Source organism: Ptychodera flava, chromosome 18 (genome assembly GCF_041260155.1).
Source record: "Ptychodera flava strain L36383 chromosome 18, AS_Pfla_20210202, whole genome shotgun sequence".
Lineage (NCBI taxonomy): Eukaryota > Metazoa > Hemichordata > Enteropneusta > Ptychoderidae > Ptychodera > Ptychodera flava.
In genome coordinates, this window is record NC_091945.1 from 18,424,604 (window position 1) to 18,434,278 (window position 9,675).

The following is a 9,675-nucleotide window of genomic DNA, read 5'->3' on the forward strand; positions in this document are numbered from 1 at the left end:
AATCAGTCGCTGTTGAGGCGGCTAAATTTTCGGAAATATAAAGTGGAAATGAATGAAAAATGAAGTGAAGAAATTTAATTTTTATTTTTAAATAAGATTTGGTCTCCAAACTTGTCTGAGCACGATAAACAAATAAACAGGGGCTCGGACTCTAGCAAATAACGTCCGTTAGAATTAAATATTCACGAAACGGTTACCCGCTGCATTGATCTGCAAAGAATTTCCAGGAGCACTGTCGATATTAAACATGGTATACCTGACTGCCGCTCCAAGTGCAATCACAGAATTCAATAACATCTTGTACAAACGTCTTCAGGGAGATTCTAAGAAACCAGTACGGAATGAAGAGTGCTACCCGGGTGCTGTATCTCTGGCACGATGCAAGTTGCGGTATTTCCCGAGAAAAGATAAGGAGATCTTAGGAATTTTAATGTTGCTATGAGTCTATCGTTTTCCATCATAACAAAATATCGGATTTCAGATTTGGTCTAGGAACATATCAAAACTCCAAATGACAAGCGCCCTTCATTTCTCGAGGACTTTCGTTTTCACTCTAGCCCGCTGAAGATCAATCTGGTGCAGAAGCTCAAAAAAATATGGCGTTTGCAAAATTTATGACGCAGATGTTCAACTGAAGGAAGATCCCATTATAACATTTGGCAGTGATGATTGATAATGCGGTGGATTTCTTTAAAAAGGCTCGTTAAAATAGAAGTCAATGTCGCACTGTTCACCAGTGTTGGACACAAGACGTTGAAGTGAGTGTTCGGAGAATGTGCGCTCACGTAAGAAACTGACGAACATCCCCCTGCTGCTGCCATGGTGACAGTGCTTGAGAAATTTCTGACACTAAGTAAAGCACATTAAATGTATCATAATTGGGTCTCTTATGTATTACCATCACAGGAATTAAACGCGCAAATAGATCAAGCATATCGCATATCTTTGATCAACATTATAATTCTACTAAGATGAACCATTTAAGTGTGATCCTAATATGGTCATGTAGTTACGCTGCTCTTGGGACGAAAATGAATCAAAAACCATACAGATGAAAATCTGCTATCGCAATAGTATCTACTTCCTGCGGCTACAATGGCACTGCAAAATAGTATTGCCAATTTATTCTCGGGATATTCCTTTATCACATTCATACATTTGCTTCAACCTAAGATAGTATTTAAATTCGTGTTTGTCCGATTTGAAGCTCTTTTCTGACTACCCATACCGACTTTTGTGAGTAAGATAAAAATTATAAGATATTTGTCATCTATGATGAAAATTATTGACTTGGTCACTAGAAAACGCTCTCTTCGGTAATAAGAAGATAATGGTGCAACTTCGGTATTTTATATTTCTGCATTTTCCGACTTCGTCCGATTTTGGTCGCTATGAGTCCCGTGTGGGCAAGAGGAACTGTATGTAAGCTAATGACAAAACGCATTGCGAATTCTGAATTTTTTGTAAAGTATGAAATAATTGTGTTTTTTTTCGTACAGGGAAATATCAGTTACGATCTTGACATTGTGAGCGTCAGACTGTCACGAAGGCAATTTATCTCACACAAAGGATAACGCTTTTGGAGGCCATTGTGATCGTCGGAATCCGACTGAGTGAGTAACACTGCAATATGAACCAATGCGATATCTGTGGAGAACCTGACTGCTGAAACATCAGCATACCCCGAATAATGAAGAACAATGCCTCAAGGTGCGTAAATCACCGACCTGTTCAATGAAGTAGCCTGTTAATATCGCAATGAAGTTAGAAGCATCAAGAACTACGCGAACTCTAATTACTAACGGACTCCCGATGAACTCTAAATGCGATCTTTCAATGAACACTGGTTCGCGTACTACGACATTTAAATGTTTTTTATTAGTGTATATTTTGGAGTCGATGTTGATCTTTTTAAAAGCAGAAATATTAGTATAGAGATTAATGATATGCAAGGTAAGAATTATTACGAAATAATTAGAATTCTATGACGAATTGTCTGTCTTCTGGTTAAATTTACATCAAATCAAGGAAGTGTTGTTATGCTGTCCGTTTTAGACTTCCTTTGATCATACAGAGGGCGTACAAGCATTAATCGCTAACAAAACAACTGAGAAATTCATCTATAATCCTTCACGGTATGGATTTACACGATTGATTGAGAGTATGAATGTAATAAGGCCTCCAGTGTAAATGAGTGGTTGTGTGTGTTGTGTAATCCTAACTTCCATTTTATATAACCCTGGTGTCATGTGGTACTGCGAGCAGAAATTAACCTCCGATTTATGTTAACAACTACTACAGTATCATTATCCGTTAATGTAACTTATTTATTTCTGAGATATTCTAAGAGTTGAATCGCGCCTCAGTAATTTATACACTGCCTGTGTAAAAAATACTTGAAGAAGAGTAAAATATCTTGTTTTATTTTTGTTTATGTAGAAGCCGAATTTTAAAGAGATTTTAAGAGTTTTTTGTGTAGTGACGATGAGTATAGGTGACTTTTTATGTACGAAGTTATGGGAAAACTTCATGTGGTAGAGATGGTTTTATACGAGTTCTTATGACGATGCATTTGTTGGCGCAACGTTTAACGAAGCTTGGACATTCTTGATTTGAGCTTTATTTATACAGGAAATGAATGAATATTAAGGTGGAGCTGCATGTTGCAAAAAGTGTTCAAGTTGCCTAATCTTTTTACATAACTAAGCTCACGAAATTATTTTGTGATGTTGTTCTATTCTTTTTTCTTCAGAAGTTCAACAAAAAGGAGAGAATGATAAATGGGAATTTATGATTTTTTTGCTCCCTAAAGGAAGCCACCTAAAAGGTGAAAAGGACGGGGATATTTAAGCCGTCAATCTCTGATACTGATATGAGAATTCGGCGATTATCCCACTCTGCCTCTTACTTATGATGACGAAAAGTTGTAAGTTGTAAGAAAGTGATAATTTTTATTTATGTCTTATATAAGAGTCAATGTTATTGTAATAATGGAAAGCCGTTGTGATGACAAAGTACTGAAAATGAAACAAAAATGCACTGATTTTTTTCAGAGTTTGCTAGGATGGCTATTTAGTACATGTCATATCAAAATCTATCTAACCCAGGAGTTCCCTATGGCATTTAATTTTTCGTTTTGTCCAAGGCTTTATGAATTGTAGTAAATGTATGATAAGTTGATTTGCATACTCACAAACAATATTGGCAGCAAATGCACAAAGACTCTAATTACGAGTTACGAGGCTGTTTACGAAGTCTGGACGAAAACCGAAATTACATAGGGAATAATTGCCTTGAAAAGATTGAAGGTGACATGAAGATGTATACATAGGAAAGCAGAGAAATTTGGAATTGCTATAAAATCAAAGAAATATGTAGTGTGTACTCACCTGTGTCAGGAATGATCAACAGCTTGAAAGAAATGGGGTTTCGATAACCTTCCCAATGCGGTATTACAAATCAGTTTTTTAAAAGGTCCTACTTTATCTATTTTCTGTAAAATCGAACGTACACGCATGTACGCTTGCCTGCCTGGCCACGGCAGTCAACACTAAGATGCCAAGTTTGCTGTGTGTAACGAATGAGAACAGTTGACACTGAACCGTTTACAACTTCGTCCACTGGTTCTTACCTTCAACCACTCGGTAAAGAGCAAAGGGCTGAACTTTTTGTATTGTCAGGAAACGATACCTCCTAATGAAGCGAGGGATTCAGGTGTCAGGACGTGGCAGTTGTATCTAACTCATCATAGTTAAATTACTTAAGCAAAACTTGCAACCTACAGTTGAATGGTGTATCGCCCGATCTTTGTGAACCTTAACCAAATGCACATTGATAATGAGTCTTTATCACAAGATTTGCGTACCTAAAGAAATCCTTATACCATATTCCAACGAAAAGATTCGCACCAACTCAACTTGCAAAGAAATCTGCGAATTAACATAATTATTTGACACTACACTTCAATCATGTAGGTTAATAGCCGCTGTACGGATGCGGTCATGTGGGTTAAGCCAGTCTGCGCCAGAGGGACAATTGTTATCCTTCAGTTACTCTCAGCTTCTACGACATGAAAAGGAGGATTAAACATACGCCGTGATATTGGTAATCCTATCTTATCAGTGATAGGCTAACATCGGTGAATCCAGCTGTATCTACAACACCTGCTGTTATAAAACCTTCAGTCCTTACTCTTTGAAAACTCTAAACTAGTCATGCACAACACAGGTAATTGGCCATGATCATGGTAAGTGTAAGTAGTCGCCTCAGGGGGTAAGACACAAAAATGCATATCCTATCGAAGCAATCGTTGACGCGGTTCTCCAGTTTCAGATGCAGACATTAAAAAGGGTGAAGAAACCTAAGAAGATAGAATCTTAGAAAAGTAAGTTGGTAGAGATCAATCAAGAAGTGCGACTGGAGAGCTGGTATGCAATTAAGACAAAATGTCACCTTGCTGACATGTGACAACATTACTAACTCAATTTTCTCACTCTTATGCAATGGATGTCTAAACAAGGAAAAAGGAATTGTACACTTGTTACTCACTTGAACATACACGCAGCATAGCTTGCCCTTCTTGTACACTTGGTGACCAATTATAGGTAAAGTTGCAATTCATTAGAGCCATTCCCTGAGTGTATTTATCAATTAATGGCATCGTTATTTATTTACCTTTTCTGTACCAGGTAACTGAATTGTTTTAAGGTGCCATTATTTATTGTGATAGTTAAGCACCACTTTAGCTTTACTCGATGACATCAGTACCGGGCAGCAGCTCGACTCTCCAGATAGCAATGATATGTTAACTGATTGGCATCCTCTTCAGATTTAGGTAAAGTTTGGTCTTTCCCCATGATTTCAGATGTCAGAATTCTTTACAAGGTCAGGGGTGATGCCATGTTTCGGAGAACCACTGTACACGCAATTGACTGGATGATGAATCACAGGAAAGCAAAATAAAGCGATTGAGAATTTGACAACCAATAGACATAGTAGTCGAAAGACAAATTAACTGCTGGTTAAGGACGGAATCTCGTCGACCAAGTCTCATATGATGCTTGGAGTACAATCTCTTGTGGAGTGATACATGAAGGGTCCAAAATGAGGCACAATATATATTTACGTTGAGTATACTGACAATGCTTATACCTGGAGAAGACTACTAGGTGCAATTGTTTCTGAGGAAACTCATTCCTCAAAGATTTTCTCAATATTTCACATTCAAGTACATTCACCGAACGACTATTCACTTTGATTAAGCTATTTTGGAGACCGTGTATAAAAGACATGTTTGGGTTAAATAACTACATTGACAAAAACAACAAATGTTTGTATAACAATTTCAAAACACCAAAAACAACACGTTTTCAAAATAATCGCAATCATACCAATCCATAATCCAATAACACTAGGTCAGAATTCGTAAGACAATAGTTGTAAACATAGACACAAAACAGCACAGAACAGACAGTAAATAGACGGTACACAAACGAAGTCAAATTCATGAAAGAAAGATATATGGACCTGTGGCCAAAAGACCAAGAAGTACTGTCAGGTGTTTCGAAAATAGTAAGCGCATCCTGCCCCCACATGTGGCACCCGCCATATTTCAATCTGTAAGTCAGATAGGTGGTGGTCACTAACTAAGTCCCGATCTCACCGATGCCATTAGCGATCATTTGTCGAAGAGAGATATTGCATTTATCTACATTGAAAAGGACACCCGGTGAATGGTCAGTTTCAATGTGTTAAAGAATATGTAGAGTTTTTTTTATTATCGACAGAGATCTTTAATATGAAATGTAAATTTCAATAGCCCAACATGCTTCCTGTAGATGTAGTTACAGAAGGATAATTCAGATTTATAATTTTGTGTCACAATAGGGCTAAAACAATACAAAGTAGAGTCGAAATTTTGGCACATAGCTTGTTCGTCATCAGCTTTCCCCGGTCCTAGCTCTTTCTCTCCTCTTCATATTGGGAAACGCCAAGATATGGGAAGATTTGTATCTTCGGAAATGGTACCTATCAATGGTACCTATAACTACGTCTTCTTGGAGTCCCTACTTTGGATGAGATCCCCAGTCCTTGAAGAAAATCCCAAGTACAGCAAACCAAACGAGTAAACGTCCTTAGAGTAAAAAGAAGTTCCCTCCATACTTATGTGAACGCTATTGTTGTGAAGAGTGACACCATTAGTATGCAACTGATGTGAAACACAAGATGACAGCGGACTTGATATCACTGAATGACCAAGGCTATAGTGTAGAATTTTTACAAATATGTTTTTCAAAAAGCCAGGGGGAGTCAGGACAGGCAGGTTCTGACCATTTTCCAGTTCACAAGTCTTTATTGTATGTGGAGCATATTATTTTACTTCACGGGATGACTGTCAACATTAGTAACACTAAGACCAATAAGACATTAGTTATGGCAGTGTTGTTGCATTAGGTGTTTATTTTGAGTCTAGGTTTAACAAGATCCGATTCGGTTTTAGGGTTTTGTTTACACTAGGTCTCGATGATGGATGTCATAATGCTAGTTTCCATTCTTGTCAAGCAGGTGGCACTCATTCTGTCTCTGTTGTATGTTGGGGGAAATGACTGAATGCCACTTCTCCGTGCATATATATATATATATATATATATATATATATATATATATATATATATATCGCATTTCCCTTTTGCTATTCTTTTAATGGGTTGTCACCTTAGACTTTTTCCCACTCTGCTAAAAGTTTGTCATATATTACGCAATCATGATATACAGCTGCTTCTGCACAGAGTTTCAGTCTGGATTATCTTGAGATCGTTAGTAAATGAATCAAAACTGAGAATGTCATCACTATTGAAATTGATATACTGCCTGTAATATCTATCTGGGAAGTGGTGTATATTATAAAAAGACTTTTCAATGCACCAGGATGTGTACAATTCAAGTTTCAATTACCACATCACCCCGATTAATCTTCAGTTGCTTAATTGGTGAACATCCATGCATGATTCCCGATAACCCGTTGCTTTACAATCCTATTCCATGTGCCAAGGAAAACGTGTTCAGTTCGTAGTGCCTCTATGGAATACCTTTTAATATTCAGTACAAGTTATACACTTTCGCCAAAAGACCAAATGTGACAGCATCACTTTGTAGTTGTCAAAGATGCGGGGCCCCGTTTGAACATAAACTGAATGTACGGCTGAACCAATTGACAGACAACAAGTCCTGATTCTTTATGACCAATCTTTATGATGATAGATAAACATCTCTGTATTCTTATCTCTTTAAGTTTGCAGCAGATAAACTATTATTATATTATTATGATTAAATCCATTTCATTTAATGGTCCCAGTGCTCTGTGTTGAAAATAGCATACTGCAATTTACTCAGCCCGAGTTTCTTAACCTTGGCGACCAGAAACTTTCTCCTTGGCAACCCAGTCAAGTATAAAGAATGGTGTTAAAGGTACTAATTCAATTGTAAACCTACGCACTCTATATAAAGGTCATTCTACTGCATTTTGTGCATATGCATCATGGTTTCCAAAGTGTCCCTGATGGTTTCTGTGTGCCGAGAGAATAGCGTCATAAATTACTTCAAGCAAAAAGTAATAATATCTGGTATTTAAGTTTCATACATCTTGCAATATTCTGACAGATATATCGTAAGACAGAGTTAGATCTGTTTAAAGATTGCGTGATGCATATTATTATTTTGTAATTGGATCAATTTATGTTTAAAATAATTATTACATAATAATTAAATTTATGTTATTATAATGCTTTCAGCGATCTTCCTGGAAAGCATGTCTGTCTTTTTAGTTTCTGCAGGACGAAGTCCGAAACGGAAACATGAATTGGCTTCCGTGAATGCGTTTGGAGCCCTTTCTCAGACATGACTGGCCCGATTTGTCTCTACTTTGGTATAAAGAGAGCACACTATAACATATGTATGTACTTCATTTTATTGTGTCATCCGAACCAATATGATTGCCAGGCGGCCATTTGTTCAAAGAGCCATACATGCCCTGACTGATTTCATCCAAAGTTGGCACAAAAACCGTACACCGTGATTTATATATTCATTTTAATTTGTTTTACGACTTGGTCCAGTATCGGCTATTGGTGGCTACTTTGTGTAAATTCTTGTCCGTCTGGAGCCAGTATTCTGACAAGACTGGGTCAATTTCAATCAAACTCGGCAGATGGACATAGTACCATCAGATGCACATCAACTCATCTTGCTATGCTATTCATCTTGGCAAGCTGATGGCCATTTTAAAAGTATTTGTTCTTCCATAGCCGTTACTCAGACATGACTTGACCAATTTAATTCAAACTTGGCACAGGACATAGTAATATAATATACAGTTTCAAGTCGACATGTTTCACGATACAATCGCATATGTCTGCCTGGTGGCAATTTTGTTTAACTGTGGCCTGTCTCGAGAGAGTGCCAAGACATGCCGACAAAGATTTCAGTCATGGAAATATGAAATGTGGCAATGAGTTTAGGAATCAGTCTGGATTGTGCTTTCAGTAACCGTAGCTGACTCACAAGTTGTCAATTTTTAGCACTAATTTAGATCTTTATTATCAGATAGCAATATCTGGATGTTCTAGGTCTCGATTCTCGTTCGACCGTTTTGTGACACAGCATTCAGATGTACGTCAGTTTGTTTCACGATATGATCTAATATGGTCATTTTGCAGTCATTTTGTTCTTATTTTTCTGTTCAGAGCTATAACTCAGACATTCCAGGACCGATTTCAATAAAACTTGGTACAAGGGCGTAGTAGCTTCAAGACAAGTGCAGATTCATGTCAATTGTTTCATGTTTTGTCATACTGGAGCCATGAATCAGAACGCCAAGACCAATTTTATGTAAACTCAGCATAAAGACAAGGTACTATGACCTATAGCAATGACTATATACCTATGGTTACCAGTCACACATTCTAATTGGTACATTTTTTGACTTCAATGCAGTTAATTCTGATCAAACCACCTCAATTGCGGATGGGGACTGTGTCATTTGTAACTGACTTGTTTCTAATGGACTGAGAGACGTACATCTTTTCCCATGCCATTTGTGATAATTATCGAGTAATTTTATGTCAACACTCGGAATTGACTTCAGCTGTTTTAAAGTATCTGATGCAGATGAGTCATTGAAAATCGCTATGAATTTCAATCATCACACAACTCAATTTTTGAACAGATGCAGCAGGATCGGTGAAATTTCACTTTGTTAAGCATTCATGGAATTGAAATGTGAGTTTAATGAGAGGACGAATTGTGAAGTAGGTATGGTAGTACAATATCTTCACTTCTGCATACAATTGATCAAAAGGTTTAACTCGTTCTGTTTGAATATAGAAAGGTTTATTTTAATGTGAAAAGGGTTTATGAATAATATAAGTGATCTGTGAGACTGGCTATCTTTCATTTACTGACCAAAGGTAAACAGTACTCATTCATTTTAAGAGGAGTACTATGAACATAACAAGTAGTAGCGACGCGATTTCCGTGTCGAGATTTATTGATCATTAGACCAATACAACACTACACTCTGCGTAGGTTAAATAGAAGTAATCGAAATGCACAGTTAGAACTATTATGGCGTAAAATTACAACCCTAGCTATAGAATATCAGTCAAATGTACATTACCA